At 46.7% G+C, this 23,011-nt stretch overlaps 1 long non-coding RNA gene and 1 pseudogene across 1 annotated transcript; one reads left to right on the forward strand and one right to left on the reverse strand.

Annotated features, from left to right (window-relative positions):
• Positions 1–23,011, reverse strand: part of LOC144612316 (tumor protein p63-regulated gene 1-like protein) — a 316,908-nt pseudogene that overhangs the window by 86,760 nt on the left and 207,137 nt on the right.
• On the forward strand, positions 13,950–17,687 carry LOC144612420 (uncharacterized). The gene is made up of 3 exons (XR_013549668.1): positions 13,950–14,042; positions 14,715–14,891; positions 17,522–17,687. It is a non-coding gene; the product is annotated as an uncharacterized LOC144612420 (long non-coding RNA).

Consider the following 23,011-nt stretch of genomic DNA (forward strand, 5'->3'; position numbering starts at 1 on the left):
AAGATATCTGAAATAATCATTTCCACGAAGACCATAAATCTGTTGCAACTCCTGAAATGTCAGAAAGGTGCCTTCCTTATAAAGTTGTCCCATATTTTTAATTCCATAATTCTTCCACTGTGTAAAACCCCGGTCTAACCATGAAGGCTTAAACAAAGGATTATTCACAATTGGAAGAAAAAGCGATAAATTATCTAGTTTTAATGTCTTTTTTAATTGTTTCCAAATTCGTATAGCACTAAATATTATAGGGTTTTCCCTATAAATTTTTTTGTTTAATTTAGACGTGGCAAATAATATCGAACCAATATCAAAAGGCAAACAATCTTCCTTTTCCATTTTTAACCAGTCTGGTTGAAGATCTATTTCTTCCAACCAGAAATTCATATTTTTAATATTAACTGCCCAGAAATAAAACAAAAAATTGGGTAAAGCCAGGCCTCCATTTATTTTTGATTTACGCAAGTGTCTTTTATTTATCCTATGATTCTTATAATCCCAGATGAAATCATTAACAATAGAGTCCAATTTTTTAAAAAAGTTTTTTGTCAAATATATCGGAATTGTCTGAAAAAGGTATAATATTTGCGGTAAAAAAATCATTTTTATGGCATTAATTTTGCCTACCATTGAGATGGGGAGTGTTTTCCAGTATTGAATATTCTTATGTAGTTTGTTCAGTAACGGGGGGAAGTTTGCTTTAAATAATGATGTATATATCTTAGTTACATAGATACCTAGATATTTAAATTTTTCATTTACTATTTTAAATGGAAATTGTTGTATTATCTGTTTGTTATGTTCCCTTATTGGCATAATTTCGCTTTTATTCCAATTTATTCTGTATCCTGAAAGTGATCCAAATTGGGTTATTAGCTTTAATAAGTTTGGAATACTAATTTCTGGTTTTGTGATGTAAATTAATACGTCATCTGCATATAGAGAAATTTTGTTCTCTGTGTCCTTTGTGTTATATCCATGTATTTCCGGATGCCCCCTAACTCTTTCTGCCAGTGGCTCAATAGCAAGCGCAAATAATAATGGGGATAACGGGCATCCTTGTCTACAACCTCTAGCTAGGCTAAATTTCGATGACAACCTTTGGTTTGTAAATATTCTAGCCGTGGGATTTGTATATAACAGTTTTATCCATGTACAGAATTTCTCCCCTAGCTGCATATTTTCCATCACCAAAAATAAATAAGACCATTCAACCTGATCAAATGCTTTTTCAGCATCTAGTGAGATTATTGCTAGATCTTCATTAATAATTCTCTTGGAATATATAATATTAAATAATCTTCTTAGATTATAGTATGAGTATCGTTTCTGAATGAAGCCTGTTTGGTCAGGGTGTATTAATTTATTCATCACTGTACTTAATCTATTCGCTAGTATTTTAGTTAAAATTTTTTGATCTGTATTTAAAAGTGCAATTGCTCTGTATGATCCCGGGTCTTCCGGATCTTTATCAGCTTTAGGAATCAGTATTATTATAGATTCATTTAAAGTATCTGGAAGTTTCTGTTGAGTATATATATACTCATACAGTCTATGTAAACGTGGGCTAAGCAAATCATAGAATTTTTTATAAAATTCGGAGCCTAAACCATCTGGTCCTACTGCTTTACCGTTTTTTAAAGAACCAATAGACTCCTCAATATCCTTTATCGTAATCTCCCTTTCTAATAATTCTCTATCGTTTGAATCTAAACCTTTTAAATTACATTTTTTTAAAAAGTCTGCTATTCCTTCTGATTGTGCTACGGTTTTAGTTGAATAAAGGTTCTGATAATATTGAAGAAATCTATCATTTATGTCCTTGGGCATTTTTAATAATTCTCCTGTCTCTGTTCTAATTTTATGAATTATTTTTTCCCCTTCCATTTTTCGTAATTGACGTGCTAATAGTTTTTGTGGTTTGTCTCCAAATTCAAAATGTAATTGTTTTGTTTTTTGATAAAGTTTTATTACTTGTTCTGAATACATTTTATTTAATTTATATTTCAATACAGCAATTTTATTATGTTTTAAAGTAGATGGCATTCTCGCATTTTCTATATCTAGTTGTTTAATTTCACTTTCCAATGTATGTTGCTTAATCCTGTTCTCTTTATTATAAAATGCTTGAGCAGAAATTAATGTACCTCGAACATACGCTTTAAACGTTTCCCACATAAGAGAAATAGGTGTGTCAGGGTTGTCATTTACCTCCAAAAATATTTGAATCTGTTTAATAATATATTCCTGGGATGACTTTTCGTTCAAAATTTGTGGGTTAAATCTCCAATATGCTTGTTTCTCGGACATTCCATTTAATTTAATCATGAATGTTACAGGTGCATGATCCGAAATTATAATGTTATGGTATTTTGAATTATAAATAAATGGAATAAACGTAGAGTCAACTAAAAAATAATCTATTCTTGAGTATGTTTTGTGTACTGGTGAGTAAAATGAATATTCCCGTCCAGTTGGGTTTTCTATTCTCCAGACATCCTTAATATTAGTGGTATTAATAAATGAATTTAAAAATACACTTGATTGAGATTTTTTTTTTTTTTGCATTGATGATCTATCTAAGTATGGATCTAATGTACAATTGAAGTCTCCTCCAATTATTAATTTATATTGTGTGAATTCAGGAATTTTATTAAATGTTTTATTAAAGAACATAGGGTTATCAAAATTAGGCCCGTAAACATTAAGAAGAATCACTTTTTCTCCATTTAATTCTCCAACTAATATAATATATCTGCCATCAATATCCACTATTGTTGAGGAGTTCTTAAAAGGTATTCCTTTACGAATTAGTATTGCAACTCCTCTAGACTTGTGGGAAAAGGAGGAGTGATATGATTCAGCAATCCACTTAGCTTTAAGTCTATGTTGAGATTCCTTCTTGAGATGTGTTTCTTGAAGAAATATTATATCAGTTTTGATTAAATTTAGATGTGCCAAAACTTTACCTCTCTTAATTGGTTCATTGATTCCCTTGACATTCCAACTACAAAATGTTATTCCCTGACCCCCACTTGTCATATTAATGTCTTGCATATTGTTTCTAAGGTGGTCTATAACCGAACAGAAGGTACAACACACAGAACCTGACCCTGCTCCCGAACCTCAAATAGATGAATTTAAAATCATATACAACGCTCTTCCGAACACATCTCCTTGTATTTGTCTTATTTTCCCATTCTAACATTAAGTTACAAAAATATTTAAAAAGAGAAAAGTGATAGAGTTGATTAATATAGGGTGAAAGAAAAGAAACTACCTCTACAATTAGTGTAGTTAGTGATAGCCACACTAACGTGGCTAGAATTCTAAAGACTTCCGTAGCCTTTGTAAAAAAAAAAAATTCTAGCTCCGTGCGCAAAGAAAATAAAGGGTTATTTCTAACATTCATATATCTTCTTTGGGAGTAACAAACTTATTTACATACCCATACATACACACACACGATATACCCCTATATATATATATACATACCCGTATGTATGCATACATAAGCACATAACCTCTACATATCTCTACATATCATATTAATTTTTCCACTAAATCTATCATAAATTTAATTTTAAATTGAAAAGTAAAGAGAAAAACGGTCAAACTTTATTATGACTTAGGCTAATTTACCTCTTGCCTATCTTCCTAAATAATATAATTGTGTAATTCATTTCTATGTTAATCGAAGACTATTGATTATTCATCATTGTTATCAATCATATACAGTATTAAATTTATATGATTTATGTTAATGTTAATAATTTTATTAATAATTTTTAGTGGTAATATAGATATTTAATAAATATTGGTTATTACATATATAGTTATATATGAGTATACAGATAATAATAATGATTAGTAAACAGAAAAAACAGAAAAGATCACGGTTTTCTCCAATGTCCTCCATCCATTTCGGTTTCCGGATCTCCTCAAAGCTCTTGAAAAAACTTTAAAGGTCTTTTTAGATCTGGCGGGACTCCTAAAGGGTAATGTGAATTCTTCAGTCTGTCATGTTTCCGACTTCTTTAGCATATTCCAGTGCTTTTTCATGGTCTGTAAAAAAGTGTTCCTTGGACTTGTAGGAGACTCTTAGTCTTGCGGGATAAAGCAAGCTGTATCTCAGATCAGGTACCTTCTTCAAAATTCTCTTTGTCTCAATGAACTGCACTCTTTTCTTGTGAACTTCTACCGGATAATCGCGGTAAATACTGAATCTCGCACCTTCAAAAAGGAGCTGTCCGCCTCGAACCATTTTCCTCATTATATCATCCAATTCATGATCCAATTGCACCTTTACAATAATTTGTCTTGGGTGGGCATCATCCTGTATACGTTTTTGCTGCACTCTATGGGCTCGACCGAGTAAAGGTTTATGATCCAATTTTAAGGCTTTATGTAAAAGGTCTGCCACAAAATCCCGAGTACCCATTTCCTTCTCACCTCCTTCTTTCACCCCTACAATCCTTAGATTCTTACGTCTTTGCCGCCCCTCCAAATCGGTACATTTCTCATTTAATTTGATCACCATATCTGAGAGGCGTTGGTTTTCAGTAAGGAGTCGACTTGCCATTCCCTCATTTGACGTCGCCCATTTCTCCAGTTCGGTTAACGCTATTTGATGTTGACCAAGTTCATAATGAACGGGGTCCATCTCCGTTTTAACCTTCGTTTCCACCAAAACCAGCCTGGCTTCCAGTACTTCCATTTGCGCTTTGACCTCTTCCTCCCTCGTCCTCTTCCAACTTTCCAGCATGAGCTGAACGGTAGAAAGCATTTCTGTTTTAAATTCCGACCTAAAAGAGTCAAGTTTCTCACCAAAGGTTTTTAATTCGGCAGCAAGAAAAGTTTTAAAATCCTCCATTTCGGACTTTTTCATTCTCTTCGAAGGGTCTTCCTGGGCCCTCGTTGTAATTGCGGCCGAGGCCTCTAAAGGGCCTTCCTCTTCCATCTGCGGTTTTTTACCGGCTTTTTTTTGTGCCCCACGGGGGGGGGGGGCTGCGTTGTAACGACATATCTTAAAGTCGCGCGCCTGATGACGTCACGCAGGCAGCCGTTCAGATTGCGATCGCAGTCTAATCAGTGTTTTGGGGAACAGTATGTGTGATGATACCATTAAAATGCAGAATATGTCTCGTATATCATTTCACAGATTTTTGTTATTTTTCTTTTTAAACGTTTCTGCAGGTTTCTGCCTACGAGGGCGGCACGGTAGCGCAGCGGTAGAGTTGCTGCTTTACAGCGAATGCAGCGCCGGAGACTCAGGTTCGATCCTGACTACGGGCGCCGTCTGTACGGAGTTTGTACGTTCTCCCCGTGACCTGCGTGGGTTTTGTCCGAGATCTTCGGTTTCCTCCCACACTCCAAAGACGTACAGGTATGTAGGTGAATTGACTGGGTAAAATGTAAAAAATTGTCCCTAGTGGGTGTAGGATAGTGTTAATGTGCGGGGATCGCTGGGCGGCACGGACTTGGTGGGCCGAAAAAGGCCTGTTTCCGGCTGTATATATATGATATGATATGATATGATAAAATGGCGCCATGACATTCTACGGTTCTCAGGGTCGATCTTGTTCCTCTAGTATCTTTGGTTAAACCGTCTCCGCGCGTGGCCACCTGATCCATGACGTAGCCACGGGAACAGCAGAGGCTGGCCAGCGATTGGCCTGTCTGAACGTCAATCAAGGAGGGGCGGGTTCTATCCGGGAGTCTCCGCCCTCGGGGGCGGGGCGGGAATGAGGAGAGGCCAAAGATAACAGAGCGGAGCAAGGTGGACCACTCCGTCGGAATCGCCGCTTCTGAAGTGTTTTACGCAACGGAGCGGAACGTCCGCCATTTTAGTAAGAGCTCGTTCTGCCTCTCGCAGTGTAATCAGGGTTGTGGGGGAACAGTATGTGTGATGATACCATTAAAATGCAGAATATATCTCATCTATTAATTCACATTTTTTTGTTATTTTTCTTTTTAAATGATTTCCCCCTGATTAGCTTCTCTGATTTTATTCTTTCTTACTATTTCTGCCTATTTCCCACCGATCCTTCCTCCCCAACCCCCTCTTTTGTGCAGTTTCCCTTGTATTGCTCTAACACACTCTCCACAAATCATTTAAAGTTTGTGAGTGAGAGGCAAGATAGAGATCAATAGATCTCAAAGTGCCTTCTCATGGATCAGAAGCAACTTTGATTTAAAGCAACACTAATTTCTCTCTTCACCTTATTTTTCACATGATGTACATAAACCATAAAGACAATTCGACCTATGGTTTATGCATATGTATATATATATATATATATATGCATATACACACACACATATATATCTAGTTTCTTTCTTGTGATTTCCTCTATATATATATATATAAGATCAGTCTGAAGAAGGGTCTCGACCCGAAACGTCACCCAAATCCTTCTCTCCCGAGATGCTGCCTGACCTGCTGAGTTACTCCAACATTTTGTGAATAAATCGATTTGTACCAGCATCTGCAGTTATTTTCTTATATAAAATCAGTAATGCACACACCTCTCGAACACGGCCCCCCCTATGATGATCACTGTTCTCTCACATACATTTCATTTGGGCCTATCCATACCCATTCACAATCAGTGACATCAAACTTATTTCCAGAAAACCTAATATTGTGAGTAAAATAAATATGAACACATGTCAAGATATTGTTTCATTCTTTTCCTTCTATATTAGTGTAATGAAATGTAATGAATACATACCTACACTGATACAGAAGTGCTAGCTTTAGACAGGAATAATGGACAGTGCATTCAGAAAGTATTGAGACCCCTTCACCTTTTCCACATTTTGCTATGTTACAGTCTTCTGTTAAAATGGATTCAATTTGTTTTCATAATAGAAACATAGAAAATAGGTGCAGGAGGAGGCCATTCGACCCTTCTAGCTAGCACCGCCATTCATTGTGATCATCCGCAATCAGTAACCTGTGCCCAACCTCTCCCCATATCCCTTGATTCCACGAGCACCGAGAGCTCGATCTAACTCTCTCTTAAATTCATCCAGTGATTTGGCCTCCACTGCCCTCTGTGGCAGAGAATTCCACAAATTCACAACTGTCAGGGTGAAAAAGTTCCTTCTCACCTCCGTTTTAAATGGCCTCCCCTTTATTCTAAGACTGTGGCCCATGGTTCTAGATTCCCCCAACATTGGGAACATTTTTCCTGCATCTAGCTTGTCCAGTCCTTTTACAATTTTACAATTTTATATGTCTCTACAAAATCCCCATCCTTCTAAACTCCCAGTGAATACAAGCCTAGTCTTTTCAAACTTTCCTCATGTGACAGTCCCGCCATCCCAGGAATCAATCTCGTGAACCTACACTGAACTGCCTCAATTACAAGGATGTCCTTCCTCAAATTATGAGACCAAAACTACACAATACACCAGATGTGGTCTTACCAGGGCCATATACAAGTGCAGAAGAACCTTTTTACTCCTATACTGAAATCCTCTCGTTATGAAGGCCAACATGCCATTAGCTTTCTTCACTGTGTGCTGTACCTGCACGCCAACTTTCAGTGACTGGTGTACAAGGTCACCCAGGTCATCAATGTACACATTATACCCCATAAGAAAAAAGCGAAGACTTCTCCCATTCTTCCCTGCAGATCCTCTCAAGCTCTGTCGGGTTGGACAGGGAGCGTCGATGCACAACTATTTACAGGTCCCTCCAGAGAAGTTCGATCGGATTCAAGTCCGGGCTCTGGCTGGGCCACTCAAGGACATTCACAGACTTGTCACAAAGCCACTCCTGCATTGTTTTGCCTGTGTACTTAGGGTCGTTGCTCTGTTTATCTTTCCCTCGATCCTGACTAGTCTCCCAGTTCCTGCCACTGAGAAGCATCCCCACAGCATGATGCTGCCTCCACCATGCTTCACCGTAGGTATGGTATTGGCCAGGTGTTGAGCGGTGCCACTTGGCATTCAGGCCAAAGAGTTCAATCTTGGTTTCATTAGACCAGAAAATCTTGTTTCTGATGGTCTGAGAGACCTTTAAGTTCCTTTTGGCAAACTCCAAGCGGGCTGTCATGTGCCTTTTACTGAGGAGTGGCTTCCATCTGGCCACGATACCATAAAGGCCGGATTAGTGGAGTGCTGCAGATATAGTTGTCCTTCTGGAAGGTTCTTCCTTCTTCACAGAGGAACTCTGGAGCTCTGTCAGAGTGACCATCGGGTTCTTGATCATCTCCCTGACCAAGGCCCTTCTGCCCCGATTGCTCAGTTTGGCCGTGTGGCCAGCTCTATGAAAAGTCCTGGTGGTTCCAACATTTTTCCATTTAAGAATGAGGGAGACACAATCCTGTCTCGGACGTCTCTGGACAATTCCTTCGTCTTCATGGCTTGGTTTTTGCTCGGACATGCACTGTCAACTGTGGGACCTTATGTAGACAGGTGTACCTTTCCAAATCATTTCCAATCAATTTAGTTTACCATTGGTGGACTCCAATCAAGTTGTAGAAACATCTCAAGGATAATCAATGGAAACAGGATGAACATAAACTCAATTTTGAGTGTCATAGCAAAGGGTCTGAATACTTATGTAAATGTGATATTTCAGTTATTTATTTTTAATTACTTTGCAAAGATTTCTAAACACCTGTTATCACTTTTTTATTATGGGGTATTGTGTGTAGATTGATAATTTAAAAAATGAATTTAATCCATTTTAAAATAAGGCTGTAACCTAGCAAAATGTGGGAAAAGTGAAGGGGTCTGAATACTTTCTGAATGCACTAAATTGCTACCATAGTTTAGTTTTGAATTTAACATATAATTGAGGGGGTTGGTGCAACAATAACCCTCACTTTTGTGAAAAATGAGTTACATGCATTAACACGATCCTTCACCACCCTACAACCTGTAAAAATTTCATATCTAAATTCAACCGATAAGTTGGTCAAATAACATAGGCACCTTGTTTTTATTTGTGATTTATGGATTTTTTAAATGTGAATATCTCATAACGATGCATTTGTGGGTTAGCAGTATATTGCACCAACACCCTCAATTTTAAATCATTCAAAAACGAACTTCATAAACATGGATAACACTTATTATTCCTCTCATTCATGGTAAGACTTGCATCATTTTGTGTGCGAGATATGCAGGGTTGCAGTGTTTCACAGAGAGAATATGCAAACTCCAGCCAGACAGTAGCCAAGATCAGGATCTACCACTGCGCCACTATGCCACCCTAAAAACAAAATCAGAGCAAGTGCATATTCCATCTCCCTGTGGGGGGGGGGGGGTAGAGAGAGACAGCGTTGAAAAATGAATGGCCTCGACAGGGTGGATGTGGAGAGGATGTTGCCACTCGTGGGAGAGTCTAAGATCAGAGGCCACAGCCTCAGAATAAAAGGCCATGCATTCCTCTCCATCTATCATCCTCAATGCCCACTCCCCGTTTACACTTCCCCATACCCCTCCCCCGAGTACTCTTTCCCTTCCCCGTGCCCAAATTCCCAGCTTACACTCCTGGTGCCCTTCCACCATGCCCCCTTCTCCATCTACTCTCCCCTTGCCCTTCCACCATGCCCCCTCCCCATCTACTCTTCCCTTGCCTTTCCACCATGCGCCCCTCCCCATCTACTCTCCCCATGCCTTTCCTCCCCAACTCCCCTCCACCTTCTCTCCCCGATTACACTTCCCCTCCCCATGTCCCCTTCCCCATACTCCTCTCTCCTATGCCCCTCACCTAACCTATACCTAACCCAATGCCCCCTTCCCTCACTGTCTACCTCCCTGCACCGATCTCCCCATCTATCTGGTACCCGACCCTTCCCGTGCCCACCTACCATCTCCCCCTTACCCTCGCCGCCTCCCCCTCACCTCCTCCCCATTCCATCTACCGTCTATCCTCCAGCCCCTACCCCTCAACCACTTTTTTGCTATATTGTGTATACAACTTTCTGGTGAATTATCGACACACACTCTTAAAAACCTTTCACTTTTACCCTGACAATATTACATGCCAGCTAGAGAGCCAAGACTGTTTTATTGCCATATGCCCCGAAACAGAAGAATAAAAAGTCACCCATTCCTTCTCTCCAGAGATGCTGCCTGTCCCGCTGGGATACGCCAGCATTTTGTGTCTATCTTCAGTTTAAAACATTTGCAATTCCGTGGTAGATACAAAATGCTGGAGTATCTCAGCGGGACAGGCAACATCTCTGGAGAGAAGGAATGGGTGATGTTTCAGGTCGAGACCTTTCTTCAAACAGAATTTGCAGTTCCTTCCTCCACACTGAAATTGTTACCGTAACACAACAGCAGAGTAAACATTCTACCCTGTAAACACCATAATAAACATGCTCTCTCGCTGCTCTCCCTCTGTGATTTCTCCTGCCCTCCTACTCTACGACCTCTCTGTCATGGGCCTCCTCCAGTGCCATAGTGAGGCCCGCCGGAAATTGGAGGAGCAGCACCTCATATTTCGCCTGGGCAGTTTGCTGCCCGGTGGTATGAACGTCGACTTCTCCAACTTCAGATAGCTCCTCTGTCCCTCCCTTCCCCTCCTCCTTCCCAGAGCTCCCTCTATCTTCCTGTCTCCACCTATATCCTTCCTTTGTCCCACCCCCGACATCAGTCTGAAGAAGGGTCTCGACCCGAAACGTCACCCATTCCTTCTCTCCCGAGATGCTGCCTGACCTGCAGAGTTACTCCAGCATTTTGTGAATAATAAACACCAAAATAGGTTTATATATATGAACCTTTTTATTTATGGATATAAAGTATACACACGCACACACTCATATATATATATATATATATACATAAACTTAATTTATATATACATTTTATATTATAAACAATAACGGTGTCATCAGCATGGTTTTGTACGTGAGAGATTGTGTCTCATGTATTTGATTGAGTTTTTTGAAGTAACGAAAAAGGTTGACAAGGCCAAGGCCATAGATACTTTCTCTATGGACTTTAGCAAGGCATTTGAAAAGGTTCTTCATGATAGTCTGCTCTGGAACGTTAGATCACATGGGATCCAAGGGGAGCTCATAAACTGGATGTGGAATTGGCTTCATGGAAGGAAGCAGAGCACAGAGGTGGCAGGATGATTTTCACACCGAAGGCCTTGTCTAGTGCTGTGCTTCGGGGTTCGGTGCTGGGCCCATTGTTGTACAATGTGAGGCATGATTAGTAAGCTTGCAAATGACACTGAACTGGATTGTGTCATAAAAGTGAAGATGGTTATTAAAATTACTGCAGGATCTTGATCGGCTGGGCAAGTTGGTTGAGGAATGGCTAATAGAGTTTAATGCAGATAAGTACAAGTAGGTGATTTTGGGAAGTCAAACCAGGCGAGGACCTTCACAGTGAATGTACGGCACTGTTGTAGAGCAGAGGGATTGCAGAGTACAGGCACGTTGTTCCCTGAAAGTGGCATCACAGGTGGATAGGGTGAAAAAGGAAGCTTTCGACACATTGGCCTTCATCAGTCACAGTATTGAGTGGAGAAGTTGAGACATTATGAGAAGACGTTAGTGCCCCCGAATCCGGAGTATTGCGTTCAGTTTTGGTCACACTGCTGCAGAAAGGATATTATTAAGCTAGAAAAAGTTCAGAGATTTCTCAGTATGTTGCCAGGACTAGAGGCACTCAGCTATAGGGAGATTATTTATTCACAAAATGCTGGAGGAACTCAGCAGGTCAGGCAGCATCTCAAGAGAGAAGGAATGGGTGACGTTTCGGGTCAAGACCCTTCTTCAGACTGCTATAGGGAGAGGTTGGACAGATTAAGACTTTGTACCATGGATCACAGGGCTGAGGAGTGGTCCAATTATAATCTAGAGAGTGATGAGGTGAATGCACAGTCTTTTAGCCAGACTTCTCACTGTAACACTGATACATCCCAGTTCAGTTCAGTTTCGTTTCTTGTCACTTGTCCCGAGGTACCCACACCCCTCACTGTAACACTGATACACCCCACACCCCTCACTGTAACACTGATACACCCCACACCCCTCACTGTAACACTGATACACCCCACACCTCTCAATGTAACTCCAATACAGCCCTCACTGTAACACTCTACCCCCTCACTGCCTAATGCAACACCGATCCACGCCTCACTGTAACACTGATAAACCTTGCACTCCTCTCCACAACATTGATACACACCTCACTGCAACACCGATACATCCCACACCCTCACTATAACCCCCCAGACCCCTCAATGTAACTCCAATACAGCACTCACTGCAACACTCTACCCCCTCACAGCTTAATGCAACACTGATCCACGCCTCACTGTAACACTGATACACCCCACACCCCCACTGTAACACTGATACACCCCACACCCCTCACTGTAACACTGATACACCCCACACCCCCACTGTAACACTGATACACCCCACACCCTCACTGTAACATTGATACACCCCACCCCCCCACTGTAACACTGATACACCCCACACCCCTCACTGTAACACTGATACACCCCACACCATCACTGTAACACTGATACACCCCTCACTGTAACACTGATACACACCACACTGTAACACTCTTGTATCAGTAACACATATTTTTTCTGTTGTTCTGCTCTGGGTTATTTCCCTGTTGAGTGTCGGCTGTTTCCTGGCAACTGGACCCTGTTTTTCTACATTTCCGGTGGTTGGGTGTTGTGATCGAGGCTGCAGCCTCTCACCAGTTTCCTGATTTATCTCAGCGGTGGAGTGTCGTCCTCAGTTGTTGTGTTACGGAGACCTGGCCACCCCTGACCCTGTCCCGGAACCTGACACTTGACATCATCCTGATCCTGACCCTGACCCTTCCTGCACCCTGACCCTGACTCCTCCCAAACCCCCTCCTGTCCCACATCCTGACCGTTCCTCACCCCTGACCCTGTGACCCCTGACCCTGTGACCCCTGACCCTGTGACCCCTGACCCTGTGACCCTGACCCACCCTGACCCTGACTGCTCGCACCCGGAGTTTGCTGCTTCGCTCCGGCCTGGACTGGAGCTGATCCCGTCCCGGAGCCCCGCGATTCCCTCACCTTCCCTTCCCCGATTCGGGAGGAGCAGGGGTTCCCCTGCCGGCCATGGGGGATCAGCTGGAGCACAGCGTTCCCTCGCCGCAAATGGAACCCGACGCCACCTTTATCCCGGGGTCAGTAGAGCACCTGACCCCTGACCCAGGAGTGGAACAGTGCGTGACCTCTGCCCCGGGCTCGGGCGTGACCCCTGTAACCCCTGCTGACCTCTCCCGACTGTATCCCCCTCTCCCCCGTCCTCGGGCCAGAGCCACCGGGTTGAATTCTTTGCTCTGCGGGTGAGTGTGGGCTGCGCGGTGGCTGGGAGATGGGTCTGGGATACTGCTGGGGATCGGGGCATCACCTCCTGGGGTCAGCGAGGGAAGGACAGGCCTGGTCTCTCCCCCTGATGGTTGTGGTCAGAGAGAGGTCAGAGGGTTCATCTATCCGTCTGTCTCACAGTGAAGGGTCACAGTCTCCGTCTCACTGTCTCTCTGTTGGAAGGAAATCATCTCTCTCTCCCCCTCTCCCTCTGTCTCTCTCTCTGCCTCTCTCTCTGTCTCTCTCTCTGCCTCTCTCTCTGTCTCTCTCTCTGCCTCTCTCTCTCTCTATCTCCCACGGCCACTATTTCTCCCTCTCTCCCCAGTGGAGGGTCACAGTTTTATTCTCTCCCAGCAGAGGGTTGCAGTCTCTGTCCCTCTCTCTCCCCAGTGGGGGGTCACAGTCTCTCTCTCCCCAGTGGGGGTCACAGTCCCTGTCTCTCCCCAGTGGGGGGTCACAGTCTCTCTCTCCCCAGTGGGGGGTTACATTCTCTCTCTCTCCCCAGTGGGGGGTCACAGTCTCTCTCTCTCCCCAGTGGGGGGGTCACAGTCTCTCTTTCTCTCCCCAGTGGACATAAACCATCTCTCTCTCACTGTGTCTCCACAGCCAGGAGTGTTGCAAGCAGCGATCAGCGAGACGGAGAAAACACTGGGGGATGAAGACGGCAAAGTGCAGGGAGCCTGGCTCCTCACAGAGTAAGAGACCCCGGATCAGTGGAGCGGCGAGGGGAGGGGGGGGGGGAATGCCCAGCTTCTGCCGGAGTGAGACGTCAGTGGAGAGGGTGCAAGGGAGCAGGGGGTGGGAGATGAGGAGGGGAGGTGTGAGGGAAAAGGGGAGAGGAGACAGGCAGGGTGTGGGAGAGGATAGGGAGGTGCGGATAGAGGGACAGAAAGGGGAACTGGGCAGAGAGAGGGGAACGAGGGGAGAGAGAGGGGAACTGGGCAGAGAGAGGGGAACGGGGGAAAGAGAGGGGAACATGGGAGGGAGAGGTGAACAGGGGGGGAGAGGGGAACTGGGGGGAGAGAGGCAATCCTACAGCTTGACTGACCCCTGACCCACAGGCGCGGATGTTGGTCAGGGTTGAGGCTGTGGGTGAGACAGGGGGCTGTGGGTGAGAGAGGGTGGGGGTGTGGGTGAGGGAGGGTGGGGTTATGGGTGAGGGAGAGTGGGGGTATGGGTGAGGGAGGATGGGGGTATGGGTGAGGTAGGGGGGTATGGGTGAGGGAGGGGGGTGTGGGTGAGGGAGGGTGAGTCTGTATCGGGAGGGTGGGTGGGGCGAGGGTGGGGACGGACGTTCCCTTTGGAAAGCCCCGTTGCCAGGGAGCAGGAGTGAGTGAGTGCATCTCCCCGTCTCCTGCCCCACTCAGGGTGGACCACTGGAACCGGGAGAGCGAGAAACTGGTGCTGCTGACCCCACGAGTCCTGCTGGTGTCTCATTACGACTTTGTGGGCCTGTCCTGTCACCTGCTGCTGCGAATCCCCCTGCACTACATCGACAGCATCACTGTCGGCCCCTTCCACTTCCCCTCAACCTCCCTCAGCTGGTGAGTCAACACTGGGCGGCCATGGTGGACAGCGCTAGAGTTGCTGCCTCCCTCTCCCTCTCCCTCTCCCCCTCCACCCCCTCCCTCTCCCTCTCCCCTCCCTACGGGTGCTGTCTGTATGGAGTTTGTATGTTCTTCTCGTCACCTGCGTGAGTTTTCTCCGGGATCTCTGGTTTCCTCCCACACTCCAAAGGCGTACAGGTTTATAGGCTAATTAGCTTGGTGTATGTGTAAAAATTGTCCCTTGTGTGTGTAGGATAGTGGTTATGTGAGGGAAGTGCTGGTCGGCGCGGACTCGATGGGCCGAAGGGCCTCTTTCTGCACTGAATCTCTAAACAAAACGAAACACGGGGCTCCCCACACCGCCCCCTCCCCCACCCTGAGGGAACCTCACCGCCCCTCCCCCACCCTGGGGGAACCCTCACCCAGTGCCGACACCGCACACCTGGACTCACCCCCCCTCCCCCACCCTGGGGGAACCCTCACCCAGTGCCGACACCACCCTCCATTCCCCACCCCCCCCCCCACTCCTGGACCCCCCTCACCCAGTCCCTCCACCCCCTCATATCCCACCCCCCCACTTCTCACGCAGTCCCTGCATATCCACCCGTGCACCAAACCCCTCCCCTCCACTCTCCACTCCGAGACAACTCTTACCCAGTCCCTACAGCCCCCCCTATCCCGCCACCACCCCCACAACCAACTCTCCACTCCTAGATCCCTCTCACCCAGTCCTACCCACCCCTCCATTCCCCACCTCCCACCCACTCTCACCCAGTCTATACACCCCCCCCATATCTCACCACCCCACTCCTAGACCATCCTCACCCAGCACCAAACCACCCCATATCCCCCACTACACCCATCCTCAGCCAGCCCAGGCACATCCCATATCCCACTCCCTCCCACTCCAAGCCACCCGCACTCAACCCGCCCACTTTTACACCCTCAACTCACCCACTCCCACTCCTGCAAACCCCCATACCAGTTCACCCGGTTTCCCTTTACCCCCCTACACCACTTCCCCACCCCCTGCACCCTCCATACTCCACACACCCTCCCTCCCACCCCCACTCCTCAACATCCCTCAGCCCCTCCCACTCCTACACCCCGATATCACACCCACACTGCGAGACACACCCTCCCTCCCATCCCCCACCCCCACACACCTGCCCTCACCCACCTCTCCAATGCCCCACATACACCACACTCACCCTCTCCCCTCCCCCGCTCCTAGAAAAACCCATCCCCTCCCACACCTACACCCCATATCTCACTCCCCCTCACCCCCACGCCTAGACACCCCCACACACACTGTTCCTCCCACCTCCACTCGGAGACACACCCACACCCTCCCTCCCAAACCCACTCCTAGACACCCCACACCCACACGCCCTCACCCACACCCCCCTCACCCACAAACTCCCTCAACCCCCCCTCACCCACAACCCACACCCCCTCACCCACACCCCTTCACCCACAACCCACTCCCACCCCCCTCACCCACATCCCCTCACCCACATCCCCTCACCCTCCCCCCTTCACCCACACCCCCTCACCCACATCCCCTCACCCACATCCCCTCACCCTCCCCCCCTCACCCACACCCCCTCACCCACATCCCCTCACCCTCCCCCCCACACCCACACCCCCTCACCCACATCCCCTCACCCAAACACTCCCTCACCCTCACCCCCCACCCACACCCCCTCACCCACACCCCCTCACCCACATCCCCTCACCCACACCCCCCTCACCCACACACCCCTCACCCCCCTCACCCACATACTCATCACCCACACACCCCCTCACCCACACAGACTTCACCCACCCCTCACCCACACACCATCACCCACTCACCCACCTACACCTCACCTACCTACCCCTCACTCACACACCCCCTCGCCCACACCCCCTCACTCACCCATCACTTAGTCCCTGCCACAGACCAGGTTAGGGTGGGGAGTGTATGGGGATCCCTGGAGTGGTGAGGGGGGGTTGGAGTATGGGGGGATCGGTGGGAGTGTTTGAGTGGGTGGGGGCTCAGTGTGGGGAGGGGGGGGGCGTGGAGTATGGGGGGATAGGAGTGGGAGAGGTTGAGTGGGCAGAGGCTCAGTGTGGGGAGAGGGTGGCTGAGGGGATGTATGTGGGTGTCTGAGACTTGGGGTGTGTGGGACGGTGGAATATGGGGGTGTTTCGGACTGGGGGTGGGTTATGTAGGGTGTAGACGTGGGAGGGTATGAGTGGGGTGTGTCTTGGTGTGGGGAGTGGATGAGGGGTCAGTGGGTTATGGGGGTGTCTCGGAATGTGGAAGGGGTGCGGGTTTGTAAGTGTGTGGTGTGTGTGGTGTGTTTGTGCGTGCACGTGTGTGTGTGTGTGTGTGTGTGTGTGTGTGTGTATGTGAGTGTGTGTGCTTATGTGTGTACGAGCCCCTCTCCAGTCACCCCGTGTGCGTTTGTGTGCGCGTGTACATGTGTGTGTACATGTGTATGTACATGTGTGTGCATGCATTTGTGTGTTGGTGTGCGTGTAGTTTTGTGCATGCATGTACATCTCCCTCCAGTCTCTCTTCCTGTGTGTGTGTGCACCTCTATTTGCACCTCTGATTTCTGGATTCTCTCCCCATGTAGCAAATAGTCTACGCCTTGTTCCTACGACCAAAATGCATGACGCCACACTTTGCTACAATGGGGGTTAACCACAAATGAACTGTTGGACAAATGTGAGGAAAAGGTGAGGAGAGAGAACACAATAAAACACCTGGTATGATATCGTGGACCCTATCACTGGCCGGACATCTGCAATACAGGAGTAGACAATAGACAATAGACAATAGGTGCAGGAGTAGGCCATTCAGCCCTTCGAGTAACACATAATCAACTCAGAAGTCTCAGACGACATCCGTCTAGGGAGAAAAAAAGTAATGTCAGAAGTAAATCATCTTATCAAAGTTCGTTCTATATACCCAGCACCATCTTTGTGTCAAGCCTTCCCTTCAGGTTCCTTCTAAATCTTGCCCCTGTCACCTTAAACCTGAGGTGTTATGTTTGAATCTTCATCCTGGGTAAACGACTCTGCAATCATCCTATCTATTCGTCCCATGATTTTACACACCTTCATATCATCACCCCTCAGCTTCCTTCGCTCCAGGAAACAGCTCGGACACATAAGAATAGAGTACCACACTCCTGCTGTAACTACTGATGGTGATACCACATGTGGAGAAAGGTGCAGAGACTGAACCCAGAGTCTATTGTCTATTGTCATAGTCATACAGCAGAGAAACTGGCCCAGCAACTCTCTGTGTCAATGCTATCCAAATACTGAATCACATTTACGAGCACTTGGTCCACAGTGTATTATGGCTTGGCCCTCTCTCTTTCAAAGAAGGTGATGCTTATCTTTGAAGCGATGTAGAGTCAGAAGTCGAGATTCAGCCTCCCATCAAGTGGCTTTGAAACGATCAACAATTGACCAGATCTTCTCCTCTGTGCAGTTGGGAAGAACAACAAGTGAATCGTTGATATGTGGGAATTTGCAAGGATAGACATGCAGAGCATTAAACAACGGGTATGTGGATGATTACGTTCGGATCAGAAGAACAGAATGTGAATGCACCTCGGAGTGACTAAATGTGATGTACTTTACACTCGCAGATATACAATACAATACAATATATCTTTATTGTCATTGTACCCAGGGGTACAACGAGATTGGGAATGCGCCTGCCATACGATGCAATAATTTAATTAATTTAGACAACAGCAACCCAATGAAACAATTGTAACAGTTTTAGACAGGATAAAGTGCAATTTGATCTATGCGTTGTGACCATCCGGCTCAGCAGGACCGGTTCATAGCAGCTATGGCCCTGGGGATGAAGCTGTTCCTGAGTCTGGAGGTGCGGGCGTAGAAGGTCTTGTATCGTCTGCCCGATGGAAGGAGTTCGAACAGACTGTTGCAGGGGTGTGAAGAGTCTTTGTGGATGCTGGTGGCTTTTCTGAGGCATCGTGTGTTGTAGATGCCCTCCAAGTCTGGTAGCTGTGTTCCGATGGCCCTGTGAGCTCTATGGACTACCCGCTGTAGAGCTTTCCTTTCTGCCTCCGTGCAGCTGAGGTACCACACAGGGATGCCATGCGTTAGGATGCTCTCTATGGTGCAGCGGTAGAAGGTCGTCAGCAACTGTTGGGGTAGACCAGACTTGTTCAGTGTTCTTAGGTAGAACAGTCTTTGCTGTGCCTTCTTGACCAGCGCAGCAGTGTTAATGGACCATGTTAGGTCCTCCGAAATGTGAGTGCCCAGAAACTTGAAGCTGGATACTCTCTCCACACTGTCCCCATTGATAGAGATCGGGGCATATTCCCCGTTATGTGACCTACGGAAGTTGATGATCAGCTCCTTGGTCTTGGTGGTATTTAGGGACAGGTTGTTATCCGAGCACCAGTCCGCCAGGTTCTGCACCTCCGCTCTATAGTTTGTTTCATCGCCGTTGGTGATCAGCCTGATCACCGTTGTGCCGTCTGCAAACTTGACAATGGTGTTGGTGTCGAATGCAGGAACACAGTCGTGTGTGAAGAGGGAGTAGAGCATGGGGCTCAGAACACAGCCCTGTGGTGTGCCGGTACTCAGGGTGATAGTGGAGGACAGGTGCGGGCCCATTCTCACTGCCTGCGGTCGTTCCAGCAGGGAGTCCAGGATCCAGTCACAGCAGCGAGTCCAGGATCCATTCACATACCTGCATCTAGAGTACCGTCCACCCCAGAAAAAGGTGGTCAGCATTCATTCAATACAAACAGGGTTGGATGAAGTTCCTTGTGGACAAGAGGGAACTGAACACTAATGTGACCAGGAATGGAAATGAACTTGACACCAGGTTCAGTTTGATAATTGTGAGAATAAAGGTGTGAACAGGCGTGAACTTGTCACAGAGTTGAAGCCGTGTGTACCTTTGTCCACAGTGGGGGGGGGGGGGTTATCTCCAAACTCTCGGACCTATGAATGTGCTCCACCCTCTGCTACTGCTTCCTCGGCTCTATGGACCCTGGACCACAGTCATTGATGATAGGTCACACCATTGTTTTTTTGGTTTAAAGATATAGCGCGGAAACAGGCCCTTCGGCCCCACCTATTCCGCACAGACCAACGATCCCCGCACGTTAACGCTATCCTACACACAAATCAGGGACAATGTTTACACGTATACCAAGCCGACAAACCTGTACGTCTTTGGAATGTGGGAGGAAACCGAAGATCTCGGAGAAAACCCACGCGGTCACGGGGAGAACGTACAAACTCCACACAGACAGTACCCGTGGTCAGGATGGAACCCGGGTCTCTGGCGCGACTAGCACTGTGAGGCAGCAATTCTACCGCTGCGACATAATGGCGCCCTCCATAATAAGTCTTAACATCGGCGCCCTGCAAGGATGATCTCTCGGTCCCCTACGATACTCCCTTTGCACTCTCTCTGATTTCGTCCGCAGGTTTGCTGTCGACACCACTGTGATGGGTCGGCTCTGGAACAATGATGAGGCGGAGTTCAGGAAAGAGACAGTGAACTTTACTGACATTATGTGTCAGAACAATAACCTATCACTCAATGTCATCAAGACGAAGGGACTAGTTATTAAATTTTAGAAGCATGGCAGAGTGCATGCGTAAATCAGGATCAATGGTGCGGAAGTGGAAATAGTTGATCCATCCTTCCCCATCACCCTCTTCTCCTCCCTTCCTCCCCTCCACCCTCCTCTCCCTACTCGTCACCCTCCCCTACCCGTCACCCTCCTCTCCTCCCTACATCCCTCCCTCCCTCTTCCCCTTCTTCCCGTCTCCTTCCCCCCACATTCCTTCCTCCCTCCCTCCCTCTCTCCCTCCCTCCCTCTATCTTCCACTCACCCTCCCTCTCTCCCTCTTCCACCCCTCCGACTTCCTCCCTCTTGATGACCCTCCTGCCTTCCCACCCTCCTCCATTCCCTCCCTTCACGTGACCCTCCTCTCCTCCCTTTCTGCTCCCTATTCCATCCCAGTGAGTGTATGAAACACAGGACGGTGCGGAGGGAGCTTCACTCTGTCTATGTGTGTGTGTGTGTGTGTGTGTGTGTGTGTGTGTGTGTGTGTGTGTGTGTGTGTGTGTGTGTGTGTGTGTGTGTGTGTGTGTGTGTGTGTGTGTGTGTGCATGTTTGTGCATGAGTGTGTGCGACTGTGCGCGCGTGAATGTGTGCGTGCGTGTGCATGTGTGTGCGTGTGCATGCGTGCACGTGTGCGTGTAACACGGAGTTCATTCGTTTAGCAACATTCCCCCCACCCCCTTTCACATCAAGGAATTATAATGAATGTAACGGTAAATACTTTTATTACTGTTAACAATGCAAGTTACTAGTATTATTATTAACACTATTTTTTTTAAAAAGGCAAACAATTAATACATATTTGCAGCTAAACTGAAAGATGTTTGTATTCTCAGCTTCTCCATTGCCCAGCTTCTCTGGTGCTTATAGATCGAAGTGATGGAGCCGGGTCTCCAGGTGCTGAAACCAATTGCAATGAATTGCAACCGGATACTTTGTTTTACAGTTTCTTTAAGCACGGGTGTCTGTTTTGGAGTGGGGCGGTGGAAGATGGCAGGTTTCCTCTTTGGTTATTCAAGCGTGGTGGAGCTGTCATCTACTGGCCTTGGAACTGGAGCGCTCTCGACGTTGCTCTCCCCGATAGTTGTTGCGTCTGTGTCGGGTACAGTCCCTGCCAGTTGCTCCACGCTGTCACCTTGCTTACCAGGTTGCAGCATTGCCTCGGCAGAATGTTCTTTCGCTTCTCTCATCTGCCTCAGTTCTGCAACAGGATAATGGACACCAAATGACAGAGAGCCTTTCTCAGGCTGACCCTCTGCCATTGCCTTAGATGGTCCTGCCACCTCCTGAGGCAGTTTTGCCTCGTCTCCACCAGCAGTGTTTCCTCCACTCTCCAAAGCGTGGATTACTGCTGCTGGAGTGGTGTTGTGCTGACCGTTACTTGCACCCGGTTTGTCTTTCTCGTTGTCAGCATGGGCGGTTCCTTCACCTTCACAGCGGTCACCTGGTCCGCAGGCCTGAGGATTTCTGAACCTGCGAACCAAGAGGAAAACATCATCCGCGCTCTTTAGCGACACTCAGAAGAGACGGAGCTGTGTCTGAGTGAAGGATCTTCAGCGGTTGCTGCTATTTATTGGTTGCGGAACAATTCCATTGTGATGAAGTTCCACGTCGACAACGGTCACCGTGGTGAAAACCGCAAAACAAAAGCAGTGCAACACCTGCCATCCTTTCCGTGGTCAATGGTCACAATGAGCAGATGATGCAAAACCATAGAGACTGAACTCAAAAGAAAAGATCGGTTTACTGAAGTTATAATGAACATCACAAAGTGTTTCAAAAGCAACCAAAGGAACAGCAAGTTTGAAATAAACGCTGAATATTTTGAACTGCTGCTTATTTCATGTTTTTAAAAAAATCAGATTTGCAACAGCTGCAGTTTTTGGGAACTGAGATCTTGTGAAAATCCATTGATCTTTAAACGTCTGTGTCTACACTGGTGCTGCTGGACATAAATAATCCCACGTCTCGCGTTTCCTCTTATTAAATTCCACTGGTTCTCATTTCAGTGTTAAACGGAAAATGCTGCAAACATTCAGCAGGTGAGGTAGCACTAGTGGAGAGAGATGCAAAGCTTTGTTCAAAAACCCTCCACCAAGTGTAGAAAAGGGACCAAAAAAAATGTTTCAAGCCGTAGAGAAATCGAAGTAATGGATGGCACATGGGGAATATCTCTGATAGGGCAAGACCAGCGTCACCATATGGATCAGTTGCAGATGAGATAGGACGTAAAGGGTAAATGGTAGGGAATTGAGGAATGCAGTGGAACAGAGGGATCTGGGAATAACTGTGCATTGTTCCCTGAAGGTGGAATCTCATGTGGATAGGGTGGTGAAGAAGGCGTTTGGTATGCTTGCCTTTATAAATCAGAGCATCGAGTATAGAAGTTGGGATGTAATGTTGAAATTGTACAGGGCATTGGTGAGGCCGAATCTGGAGTATGGTGTGCAGTTCTGGTCGCCAAATTATAGGAAGGATATCGACAAAATGGAG

Source organism: Rhinoraja longicauda, chromosome 44 (assembly GCF_053455715.1).
Source record: "Rhinoraja longicauda isolate Sanriku21f chromosome 44, sRhiLon1.1, whole genome shotgun sequence".
NCBI lineage: Eukaryota > Metazoa > Chordata > Chondrichthyes > Rajiformes > Arhynchobatidae > Rhinoraja > Rhinoraja longicauda.